General features: G+C 38.0%; 1 protein-coding gene across 3 annotated transcripts in view; it reads right to left on the bottom strand.

Annotated features, from left to right (window-relative positions):
* The window catches only part of TMEM41B (transmembrane protein 41B), a 32,330-nt gene extending 18,736 nt beyond the window's left edge, over positions 1-13,594 (bottom strand). Inside the window, exons 1-2 of one of the 3 annotated variants that reach the window (XM_026070605.1) lie at positions 13,337-13,594; positions 3,356-3,514 (exon numbers count right to left, since the gene is read on the bottom strand). The gene's annotated coding sequence lies outside the window, so the exon portion shown is untranslated. The remainder of the gene's footprint in view (positions 1-3,355; positions 3,515-13,336) is intronic. The other 2 variants (XM_026070614.1, XM_026070598.1) reach the window with 2 other exon arrangements.
* Between the last annotated feature and the right edge of the window lie 6 nt (positions 13,595-13,600).

Below are 13,600 nucleotides of genomic sequence, written 5' to 3'. Positions count from 1 at the left end.
CATCAGGTCTCATAAAAGCAGGACAACCTTCAGAGACCTTACTTCAGACCCATTCTTTTTTTAAACTCAGGAAGCACTCCCTCTAAGAAGACGAGGTTCATATTAAAAATACCAAGAGAAGAAGGGAGTTCTCATCACAGTGTAAGGAATCTGAAGTGTTCTCCTGACAGAAATAAAAAACTTACTATCTGTAACAGGAAGAGGGCTGAACAGCTCCACCTCACCCTGCCAATTGCTTCATCCCAACTTCTAGCCCAGCCTTCAGCATCTGAGTTCTGGGAACAGACTCAGGCAGAAAATATGTTAAAGAGTTCAGCCAATTTCAGCTCTTTAAGGTGTGTTGCAATGGAAGTAAAAATCTTTCCAAAGCAAGAAAATCTTCCTAGTGCCTTATTCTTGCTCAGTGTCTTCTTTTTCAGATCTCACAGCAGGCACTTCTGAAGCACAGCACAGCCCATGCCTCATGGCCCCGGGTGCTGCAAGGGGTGGCCAACATGAACAATGCTCCAAATCATGGACAGATAACTGGGATACAGCACAAGAAGAGAGTGCCTATGCAGAGCTGCAAGAAGGAGGGTACTTGCTTGACTGAAAAACAGCTGCGCAAGACTTGAGCCACGCAGCACCTGCCTGCAGTTGAGGTATGTATAATCTCCTGGTGTTTATTCCTTTGCCTGTGACAACTATCACATTTATAAATTTCAGGGTAGAGACTGTATGTGCCAATATCCTGGGATACACCCATTAGTCCATTATTCATATTTAACGCTAGGTTAGGATTAAATGTAATGATCAAATTTCTATCCTGTCTGCAGCTGAGTTTATAATTGTTTTAAGATAACATACCCAAAAATTCAGGTATTTCCTCCTACGGAGGAAGAATGTGTTCCTTCAAGGGTCCCTTCCCATTTACAGCCAGAAGATAGTTGGACATACCTGTCTGCAGGCCAAAAGTTCCCAAATCTAAGTTATTCCATGCTGATAAAAACACTGTCTTTAATTTGATCAAAGATCTGTTTTAATTTCCCTTTAATGACATTACATACTTTTCAGACTGTTTTTACAGATTCTGCCTCTACAAATGTGGTAATTAGAGTTTCAGCTGAGTTAAACTGAGGTTTTGGTTATATACTGTGGGGCTGGCCTTTAACTTCTTGTTCATGTGCTCTGTCATGGGCACATAAATTTAAGGGGGAGGGCTGAATAGGGAACTTTAGCAGGGACCTTTGATCTCACTGAATAATAATTTTTTTGTTGTTTCTTTTTGCTGGTTTATTTGTTGATGGACTAGTTCCCAAACTGGCTCAGTGCATGGCCACAGAGTTCAAATGTAAAAGTGGGAATGGTACGATGGCAGAAAAAAGGAGTCAGAAGCGGGGACTTCTTATACCTGTTAAAACAGCCTTTGTCTGTGGCTCATTTGATCCAATCTCACTCCCATCATTTACAGCCACCTTTTGTGAGCCAGATCGTTGATCCCAATAAACCCCACTGCATTGTCCAGCTACATGGGGCCATAACACTGCCTTATCTGGAAAGCTTGGGGTTCATATGAAGGTAACCCACAGAGATCATCCGGAGAGCCAGCTTCATGCCATCTCCCAGTACTGAACGCATGCTTGGGGTGTGTTGCTTTGACAGTGTCTAATGTGCTGGAGTAATTGCAGAAATTAATGTCACAGAGTGCAATCAGGTGTTTTTAAGCTGCTTTTTCCCCTAGTCCACATAGGCCCAAGTGGAACCACCCATCTGGAACTCGCCAAGACCTGAGCGATCTCTCTTTGCTCCCAGGTTTTTAAAAAGTAGACAAGAGGCCAGATCATTGTAATTGTCTATTGGCATTTCATTTTTGCATTTTCCTTTCTCACTGTAACTAGGCTAAGCAGGTTATGCTGTCATACGAAAGGTTCTTTAATTCTGATTTGCCCTGAACTGAGGTCCTAGCTGTATCCTCTAAAGCTAAAAAAAGAAGCTAAAGGGGAAAATACCTTTATCAAAAAAACCTTCCAACTAGTAAGATACAAACCAGAAAGGAAACACTGAAAGATAAAAAGGAAGGAGAACTTGTTGCAATCTGAACAGAAACCAGTTCAGCTTCCTCATTTATTCTATAGCTCTCTTGGAATGTGGTCTTTACACAATGGGCCACCAGCCCTGAACCAGGTTACCAGCAGAAAGGCTAAGTCAACAGCCAGTTTCCTAATGGTACTGCAGTCATGTGGCCAATTATCAGTGATCATCTTCCATGTTGTACTCTGACTACAGTTTTAATAATCCTTTTCTGTTACGCGTTAAACACGTTTGGCTTGGAAAAGGATGAGCAAGTCAGCAGTACAGTTACCAAACAGGCACATAATCTTGAACTTTTACAACAGACCAGTAAAGCATAAAATTAACACTTTCTATAAGTAGTAGTCTGCATGTCTCTCACTAATTACCTAAACAACAGAATGACCTTAAGACATGGGACCCAGGCTATGGTAACCACTCCTGACAAAGGAGAAATTACAAAGATAGAGCTTTTCAGAAATGCTGAGCATCTGACTTCTGACCTCAACTTCTCTGAAATCCAGGGTCAGAATGTCCCAGTGTAGCACAGTACCATAAGACACTGTGTTCCTAGGGTTTTATGCTCCAGGAATACTTTTCTCTCTTACCTACATACCTTGGTAAACAATGCTATGCCACACAGAGGAACACAGATCTGGTCTGGTGGCAGAAGCAGCATGCTCTGTGACACAAGACCTTGCACATCCATACCAGGCAGTGCTATGAAGGACTGGGGCACTAGGCTACTCATCCCTCTTCCAGCCCTCATAAAATCATCAGCTTGAAATTCTGCTGCTTTTAATGTTGCTACTGAATCTATTCTAGTCACCAGTGCACCCCAAAATTGCTGCACATTGGATGATCAAAGACATTCACTGCTCATGCTCTGAGAGATTGTTTTCATTGCTCAAGAGGATCATAGTAGAGGCATCGGTCTGCAAAGTGTGTACACATATGGGATATGAAGAGAGGGATATGTAGTTCATCATACAGTCATACAAATATGGAGACTCCTTCTCCTGCTAACAGTGGGCCACAGAATGGATGTAGTGGTCAAAAAGGACTAAACTAGAGGTGGTGCCCCTGCCCAGGAAAGAAAGTGGTCTGTCAAAAGTACGTGCTGTATTGAAATACGGCAGAAAAATGGTAAGGTCAGGTAGCTGAAGGTTTATTTCTGCAATTTTTTCCAACTTGCAATGGAAACTTCAATAAAGATTATCAAAATAGTTCCTCTCCAGTTAAATGCCCATTACTTTTCAGAATTAATAATTATCAGATTTAAATAGCCTGATCAGCAGTTACTCACAGTAGTCAATGAACCACTGGAAGGTGGTCAGCCGTCAGAAGTTGGCAGATTGGTTGTTCCTTTGCTTTATTTCCAGGTGTTCCTTGAGGTTCTCAGAAGCTTCAGAAGATCTGAAGAGAGAGGTCAGAGTTTCTACCTTGACTAAAGATTTCTTCTATACTAGAGGAAGAAGAGAAGAAAAATCAGGGACCTCCAGAGGTGAAAACCAGGTGGAAGAAGAGTTGGAAAAAAATGACAAAGTGGTAGACATGTGATTCGGGAAGAAAATGATTAGGACAAAAATTCTAACAGGGAAAAGAAAGATGGAGAAGTGTGTTCCGGTACAGTGGGAGAGTGAAACATATTAGAGAAGAGGGAAAGATAAGAAAAAGGGAACGATAAGAAAAACAGATACTACTTTTTCCAGAAAACCAAAACTTCCAGTGGAAAAGTTAAAAACATTTAAATATTTCCCAAGCTAATATTTCCATGTAAGGATTCCCTGAAACCTTCAGCTCAATTGCATGAATATATTTGAGATTCAGAGGGGAAAGGCTAGTAGAATGTTTTTTTTTCCTTTTCCAATGTGTTTCACTAATGCATGGTCTAATCAGAATATACATGAATGTCATGTCAAATTTTCCTTTGTTTTGCTTTTTCTGTGAGATACAAAAAATCTGCAGTGAGAGTGCTCAGTACTTCTCCTGATGTGGCCTTTAAGGTCTAAGCTGTTCCAGGAACTAACCAATCATAACAAATGGGCCGATAACCAATGCATAATGAAAAACCTTTCATCCTTGCTATTTGCAACCTCACACGTAGTTACTTTTTAAGAAATATATTCAGGTCATCATTAAACCAGAATTCTGCGACAGCAAATAATTAAAATTCAGGGCAACATCAAAGGGGTCAGAACGTGTTTAACTGAAACATTTTAGAAAATCTGCCAACATTCTGTGGAATGAATTGCTATACATGTATTCCTATGGGAAATTATTAAATTAATTGAAAAAGCTATAATATGACTGATAGCACTATTGTAATAACGAGCATCACAGAGTCAGTTGTTAATCAGGATTAGCGATTAAATGGGGATGGGCTGATAAGTATACACTGTTTTTACCTAAGGCAGTCCCTTGCAGGAAACCTCATCATTCTAATCTTGAATATTATGCATCCAGTCCTAGACAAGTTTCCTGTTGAATCGCTTGGCTGAAGGCAGAAAGCCAGATCTACAAATGTCTGTGATAAGGACATTCACACACTTTTTCTACTACGTATGATACTAGTTCCTTTTTGCCTATGAACAGACTAGAGGATCAGCTTTTTGGCCCACTTCCCACAATAAAATAGACTAAAACCAATGATTGCAGAAAAGAAATGTCAGATGCTTGTATAAGACTTGCTATTAATTAATATGATGTAATAATTTCTCAATAAGCAAGATAGAGAGAAAATAAAAGGAATCCACAGAAACACTGATAAGCTGTTTTATAAGAACTCAAAAAACTGATATGTCATTATTCTGATATGTCATTATGTAGAAACCTTATTGTTGCTGAACCAGCATTTTTTAATGTGGAATGACTTGCTACACTGGTGATATAATTTCATGCAAATATTTTAATAAACTTTCAGCTTGATTCAGCTGTAGTAATTCTTTATTTTGTATTGTTACCCCAGCAGAAATATAAACGAGAATCCACTTCACGTTCTCAAGCAAGGAACTTTGCTCAGGAAAGGCCCGGAGTACAAGAGAGAGTCCTGGCAAGCCAGAATCAAGGTATATTAGGAGAGTCTGAGGTACTTTCATGAAAACCTATTTATTTTAAAAATATGTATCTAAAGTCTTGCTTCACTTAGTTTAGCTAGAATCAAATAGAAAGTGATAATACATTTCTTTTAGAACTTGTAAGCAACTTTCTGGCTTATCTTTTGCTCACAAGCTCTCTATATCTTAGGTTTTTTTCCAGTCAGCTGTAAGTGCCTCCCTGCCTGTATCCGCATATTTCTTTGATGCGCTTATTATACTTTAATAGCAATTTTTCTCTCAGACAGAGAATTCACCAAGCAACAGTCAGTCTCCTTTATTTCAGTTCAGACCCAAAGAAATGCATTTGGCCATGTAGCTCAGATTCTTCATCAGCTTTGCATGGGGCCTTTGTTTTCGACTGCATATTCCATACAGGAACAAAATTGAATTTCCAGTTTTCCTGAATGAAAGGCTTCTCTTCTATCTACCTGCTTTGATATTATTTTACCTGTTCTCCAACAATACTCATCTATCTGATAACTGTACATTCCATTCAGTTTACTTTTCTAAAACAAACAAACAAAAGTATATATATCAAATCAGGAGGGAAGTAGAAAGAACATACCTAACTGCCTGGCCTAAATTTTAATCTGAAAAATTCAGCTTAAAATGGATTTTAAGCATATCTGTCTTGGCATTGGACTGTCATCTTGAACTTGTTATTTGTGAAGATTAAACAGGAAACTTTTAAGAGTGTCAACTTAGGTTTTTATTAAAAAATGACACTATACTTATTATATTGACTTAGTTGTATACATAACTATCTCCTAAAGTTTAGAAAGGATAGAAATAAAGGTAGATCTGAAAAGATGGAGAAGGAAAAAAAAAGTATATCATACTATGCCAAAAAATATGTATATTTTCTTTTTTGAATAAATACATAATGAATCCAAAATGGATGAATTCATGAAAATAAGGCAGCGGTCATCAGTAGCAGTTGATCATAGTTATTAATTTCTCATGCTTAGATGAATGTTACCACAGCCATTTGAGATCATTTAAGTTGCATAATAGTCATAACAGATTTCTTCAACTTTGTTTTTTCAGTTTCATCCCTTTTGCCTCTACCTTATTTCTTATACCTTCTCTTAATACATCACTTCTTCTCCACCTCTATTTTCTTTTTTCCATCTTTCTCTCTTTTTGCTGCCTGCATAGTCATCTTTTTCTCCTCTCCCCTCTCGTATACATCCTCACGCTACTGATTATGTCAGTGCTGCTCACCATTTGTGGAAAACTCTGTATAGTCTAAATAGCTACTGACAATTTAAGATCCTGAGAGGAAACAAAGCTTCCCAATGCACTGATCCGGTTTGTAGAAAAAAAGCATTCCCTAGAAGCAGTGTTGGCAATTGATGGCGAGGCGTGTGGGCAGTGCGAGAACATCAGGGACTTCTTGGGCACAGTCATGATGCCCCCAAGGGTCCCGCAGTGCCAGCATGCGGGGTGCTTTACAGGCAGCTGTACCTGCTGGCGGGGGCCCTGCCAGGAGGTTTCCCAAGCAGCCATGTACACTGAGGGAACCACTTACAACTGTACAGACCAGAACTGTTCAACAAACTGAATGTTACATTACTAAATTACTAAAATTATTAATGTACGTATGCAGTTTTTTGCAAATGAAAAGTTTCTCCTAAGTGCTGAGAGAATTTTTAATATAATAAAATCCTACTCCTGATATACTGTATCACTGTAATTTAATCAATATCAATGGAAGCAGGATATGATTATAAAAACTAAAATTATTCTAAACTGGACTAACTTGACCTGTCTTATTAAATAGACAGAAATATTATATTTTGTTAAATTTACATATAGCTTATTTAAGCCTCAGTTCACCACATATTACTAATAATACCACTATAGTAATAGCTGAAATGTATTTTTTTACTCTTACGAAGATTCAGACTTTTTGCATGTTCTCCAGCTTGAACATTATCACAGTTATTCCTGAACAATTTCAGTTTATTGCTATGTCTAGTCATAAAAACTACAACAGAAAGCCTGTATTTTAAAATCAGATTTCACTTTAACACTAATAACTCATGGATTCACATCCTCTATACTTAGGTTTTCTAGAAATTTGCTTCCTCAAAATTTAAAGTCTACATTTCATTTGATCCATGGGTGTCCATTTTAGGTGCAGTCACAAAAAATGGGATGCCCGTGGGGTCCTAATTAAGGAAAGGTAAGGAAAAGACAAGGCATACTGGTTTTCTTGCAAAAATAAAGTAAACCATGCCTATAATGGATATAAAGAGGAAACATTTTTGAAGAGCACAGTGATCTCAGTCATTCTGAGGACATATTGTATTCACTTGCAACAATTCTGTGATCTTCAGTATGACTTTTCAAAATAATACAATACATTCCTTTCAATACACAATAGATACATTTCTAACTGTTATGGTTGTGGAAATGAATTAAAAACATGAAAAGAGCATAAACTGTTAGTGCCATCTTACCAGTTTTCACAAGTAGCTGGTCTTATCTCCTGCTTATCCCTGGGCACCACAGATCCACCATTCTGCAGCTTTGTAAGTTGGCATTTTTCCTAATGGCCATGTAATTCAATGCTTTTGCATAGAATTCACTATTTTCTAGAGTGTGACCTTTCATTTTCTGTTTCTTTGTGCCACTGAGGCCTATCTGAAACTGCCTCGCTGTTTCATCTTCCCCACATGGAGGGAAGTAGATTTGGTTACTGTGCATTTTTTGCATAGCTTGGCTGGGGTAGTTAGAGTAACAGAGCAGATCTTCCACATGGCAACGAAAGGAAGTTCAAAGCATAGGTGCATGATTTATAGAAGCTGGAAAACAGTACATGTGGTAGGAGGAGATGAACTGCTGTGGCTACAGACAGTCTTGCTCCACTGCCTGCTGCACAGAGCCTGAAGCAGGCTCTAACGGGGTGAGCTGCACTTCCACAATGTGGAAATGGAGCTTTCACTTCTAGATACATCCAGCTCAAAAGCCAATAGCAAAAACCAAACCTTCATGCAGTTTAAGATCACACCACCTAGTCTGACATCCTGTATATACTGACAATTCAAGTGTTATCCAGGTATTTGCTATTAAAACTCTAATCTTGTTGGTTTGACTACAGCATAGCTTGTGTTTTTTACTAAAACATATCTTCTAGAATGGCATCTGGTCTCAGTCAGAAGACATCAAGAGATAGAGAACTGGTTACTTCCACTGGGAATTTGTTTCAATGATTCTCCAGTTTTGTCTGTTAGATATTTGATCCTGTTACATCTTTCTTCAGGAAAGAGCTGTTTAGTACCCAGCATTTTCTTCTTGGGGGATACTGTCACTCTTTATTCCCCAGCTTGCTACCCAGAGTTAGTTCTGTTAAAAGTAAAAATTGACGATGGAGTCTTGTACCTTTGAAAAGAGGTTTATTTTAAAAATGTTCGAAGTCCAGTTTTCCTGAACTCAGGAGAATCAGACATTACAGTATTTTTAAACACACTGCTCAATTTTTTTTTTATAAGCCCTTGACCTAAAAGCTCTATAAAAGCTCTATCTCTTGGCATTTACTCAAGACGTTAATATCACTGGCTCTGTTACAGTGAGTGGTGTTTCTCTGCTGCATCATCTCTCAGCATTTCCACTCCTGCTGTTCCACTTACATACGCTGACACTCCAGTTCCACCGATTCATGACCTAATCTTGTGTTTTCAATCTCTGTCCCCTGGGAAACTGGTTTGAATATGAGGTTTAGCATCTGCTCATGCCTTGCCATCTGGCTGGGGATGTGATTTGTCCTTTTTTTTGAGGAATAATATGGGGAGGGGAACTATTCAGCTACATGAAGGAACTTAGTGGCTTCTTTGTATTTATCCTAAATGAAACTTGAGCAAAATTTAACCTGGGGGTAAAGTCAACTCCAAACTAACTAGGGAGGATTGAAAGGAGTTGTGCAACCACACAGTGGGCACACTATGGCATCATCCTCTCCCAACATCAGAGCAGAGACACTAGGAAAGATCCTCCCTTAAATTGCCCAATAAATCTCTGCCTTATTTAACCATAATACTAGTGATATACAGTAATCAAGACACCTCTCAACCTTTATGTTAAACCAAATGTGGACGTTTCAAATATGTCTCTTTAAGGTTGTTTTCTTCATCTCAGATAATTTTTGTGGCTATTTTATGCAACCCAGGTTGTAAATGCTTAAAAAATGTAAATGTTAGAGCTATGCTCTGGTAATGCAGCATCTGTCTCTCCAAAATCAGAGGAAGGGACAAATCACTTCCCTACTCCCACTTTTCAGACCTCTGTTTGCAACTCAAAGATCATATTAGGTCTTTTGCTACAACATCATACTGAGAGCTCATGTCAGTTTGAATGCCCACTGTACCCCTGACAATCCTTTCAGTCTAGAGGAACCTGCCTGTACTTTTTGTTCTTAAATACCTAACTTTGCATTTGCTGTATTAAAAAGTGCATTTTGTTTGTTGTTCAGGTGACCACCTTGCTGCATTCATATGGGACCATTTTGCTAATCTAGTGTCATCCTCACACTCCTCTGCAATGATTTTATATTTATTTCAAAACTGCTTCAAGTATCAAATAGCAAAGACTCTGCTAGTGATACCAGTAGAAATCCAATAGAAGCTGTTCCTTTAAATAATCATTCTTCACTTTTTTTTTTTTTTTTGAGAACTGTAATTTAGCCAGTTCTTAATCCATTAAATGTGTACTCAGGGTTACAGCCTACAATGATATTTTTAATGCAAGGAAGTCTATATTTATTCTGCACCATTTTATCACCCAAACTTGAAAACTCATCAAACAGTTAATTACCTTTGTTTGATAATAACTATTTTACATCAAATTGTGTTAACATTGATTTCATTTTATAATTTCATGTCTGAATCCTATTTAACCTTTTTTTTTTTCTATGACTAATATGAGGATAAATATTCTATTTGCAAACTTTGCATATTGGCACAATATTTCTGTGCACGCCATCTTCCTTTTTATTATCATCTTTGATTTAGCAGAAGTAGCTCCAAGATAGGTTTGGGCGCTTGTGATTCAGCCATTCACTTAATGTAAAACTCCCTTTGGATTTGTAGGACCTGATAAGTATGTCCACATTGCAGGGATTTTTTCCAAATTTCTGTTTGATATTTTGCATGCTGTTCATAAAGGAATACACTGTGTTTGTATAGCTGGAGTCTATCTGGTTGACGTCAAATCACCCCTTTCAGCACAGAATAGCTGATAACAGCATTTATCGGTTATGACATTTTTTAGAATATGTAGATGGCATGTAAATTTCTCCAGATTTTTTTAGAGAGATCTGGTGAAAGCACCCAAACTTTTCTAGGCTCAAGATCTTTGGGAGCTGTGCTCCCTTTATATACACTTTTTGGTTTCTAGCTTTTCATTTACTGTAAACAGAGTTGTACCCCAGAAAGGCATACAGGCCAATGCTTTGTGATCAACTCCAAGAGAATATGCCACTTTAATAAAGCTGATGAATGTTGTCTTTGTTACCACTCCAACTTTCTGGGAAAAAGACATGATTGCTAAACCCAAGACAATGTATGAGAATATATGTATCTTCAGGAGTAATTTGTACATGATGTTTGCACCATAACAAGTCCATCTTTTATGAGATAATTTGAGAAGTTCAGTTCTATCATAGCACTTTTTGGTCATCTACAAGTATTCACACATATCAGAGAACGTTATCAAGCAGGCTAATCTCTGTAGCATGTATGCATTTTTTTCCATTCTGGGACCAAGCATTTGATGAGGCCTGACTGGGGCCTAAGGGACAATTTTCTCCATTGTACAGCCCTGTGATTTGAATTTTGTTTTTAAAATGAATTTTTATATCAAATGATGTGTTGCATCTTGCAAGATATTTACTTATGCTTTGGTAGGAGATTTTTTCCCTTTCTGTGACTGCATAAGCTGTTTTAGCTGAAGTATTCACCAATTGCTCTGCCCTGATAGCTAAGCTTAAGTCTCTTTTTTGTCGTGCTAATACTATACAAAGAAGGCATCTGACAGAAGCATGTACATTCAATCTTGATAAAATTTGAGTGTTTAGGATGCCACAGCTCACTAATTCCCTGTACTTTGATGTTGGTTGTCATCTGTTAGGCTGCTCCACTCAAACTGCTAGGATGTGTGTTTTCTTTGATACTTATTATTTCATCTCCCTCTTTAACAATAAGCTACCCATGGCAAACATAATCCATCAACAAATTGTTTGGATTTGTGATAAATTCCCTGTTATCCTTATGGATGTTTCTTCTAGAGCTGGTGTCCAGACCACAAAAAATATCCATCCTGACTGAATCTTGTATTTATTAATTTCTGTGAACCATTTATGCATTTAATCCTGCTGTGAGGTTAGTCACTATAATTACTTCTATGTGCTAGCAAAGATGAAATGCAAACATTCCTTGACGTATATAGTATTTTCTACTTAGGAATATTCAGACTCTGGACAATTACTTTCACAATCTTCTGCAAAATTATCTTTTGTCCTCTTCACTTTTGTGTAGAAATGGCAACGGCTTTGGTGATAAGCTTTTGTAACCACAGCATCTCTGCTAACAACAGTTAGCGCCTTGTTGTGCATCTTGTCTTTGCAGCATTTCACATCTGTATATCTGACAAAGAATTACATATAGCCAGTGCATCATGAGCCCTTTGTCCTTTGAGGTATTTTTTTTTGAGAGAGAGAAGATGTATTCTGTTTCATAAGTCGTTGATCAGCTTAGAGTCTAAGCAAGTTTTCCCCAGTTAGAGGCATTATTGCTTTGCTCTTTTCATAGAACGAGCACTGAAAAGATTTGATCTTTTTATCAGTGCTGTGACACAAAAGCATGGAAAAAAATTGTTGTAGCATTTGTGTTGATATTGAATCTACAATATTTCACCTTTATTTAATTTTTTGGCAACATCCAAAGTTGGAGTGTGACTGCAGATCTGGGCAGCATACAGAAGAGTATGACATTATGTCCTGAAATGATGCTAGATTGCCACTTGGGTCTGCTAAATTTGGTTGTCACGTATGTTTTTTTCTGAGCTTATTTCAAAAGCCAGACATTCATTCAGTGTTTAGTTTTAGAAAGGAGGCACTCATTTTCATACTTGCAATAAAAAATAATCTATATAGTGTAAATTGTAGAAGTTTTTAGCATTATGTAAATAAAACTAGTAATAAGAGAAACTGTGAAATCAGTCCAGCAACAATCACGGAAAAGTTACATATGACAGAAACTCCATTAAGCTGTTTCATATACAAAGGACACTCTAGATAAACCTGACTAATGCAAATTTTGCTGGCTGAGATGGTACCAGTTACCCAGATTTAGGCCATTCTCTGGGACTGAGGCCAACTGAGAGAGAGGATGGCTTTCAAAAGCAGGCTTACTACATCCAGAATACATTCTGGGAACGGCCCCTGGCCCATGCTAGCTCCATGTTCGGGAAATGTTTGGAAGAGCACTAGCATGCTGGGACAATAAAGACAATCAAGTTTTACTGCTGTGTTTCCTGAAGCTGTTTAACTTAACTAATATAGCAATAGTGTTCTTTATCAATTTTCTAAATTGTATCACTTTTAATGTATGTTAATTCCTATCTATATCTGCATTTCTGCTTCTCTATTTTATATACAGTTTCTTATAAATAAGTGTGCCTTCACTTGAGAGCTGTTGCAGGATGAGCTTCTAGTGAATGTTCTTTTTTCCTTGACTGTATTATCTAACTGTCCAATAAACTCTTCTCACAAAATTAACAATAAAATTTTCAAGTATATCGCTGAATGTCATCCTGCAAATAATATATTAATGACTTTGTATACTACCAGTTTTACAAACAGCTATGCACATAACTTATTTACATAAATAGTTTTACTTATTTAATAGTGACTACTCATGTAAGTAAAATTAGTTCAGTGCCTAAATGCTTGCAGTATAAAGGCTGCAGAAGTGACCCACGGAGGAACAGTTTAAGTAGTCCATTTCTAATTTCCTGACCAATTCAACCCCTCTGGAAATCATGGTTCTGTTTCTACTGATTTTTCTCATAATATATGACACATCTTCGTGATCTTAACAGGGCTTTTTCTGTATTTTTGTTAAAACTAGCAGAACAAAATGCCAGATTTTCCCAAATGCTTAAAAACTGTTTGTATCCTGCGCACATACCTTCAAAGGAGACTTGTGCCTCCACGCGTCCCTTTTTCCTCACAACTCACCCAAGTCACTCAGAAATAGTGTGCACGCAGAGCGTACGCGATGCGAGGGGCATTTTCGGTAAAAACAACTGTTCTTGCTTAATCTTAACATGAGCAAACTGTTAAACGCCGAGCTTGGGCTTTCTTCCTTCGCTGGAGCCGCCGCTGCAGGACCGTCAGCGGCGGAGCTCCCCGCAAGCGAGCGCGGCCCCAGAGCCCGGGCCCGCAGGGCACC

Source organism: Apteryx rowi, unplaced genomic scaffold (assembly GCF_003343035.1).
Source record: "Apteryx rowi isolate R43461 unplaced genomic scaffold, aptRow1 scaffold_107, whole genome shotgun sequence".
In the NCBI taxonomy this organism is placed as follows: domain Eukaryota; kingdom Metazoa; phylum Chordata; class Aves; order Apterygiformes; family Apterygidae; genus Apteryx; species Apteryx rowi.
This window is presented reverse-complemented; position numbering and strand designations above follow the sequence as displayed.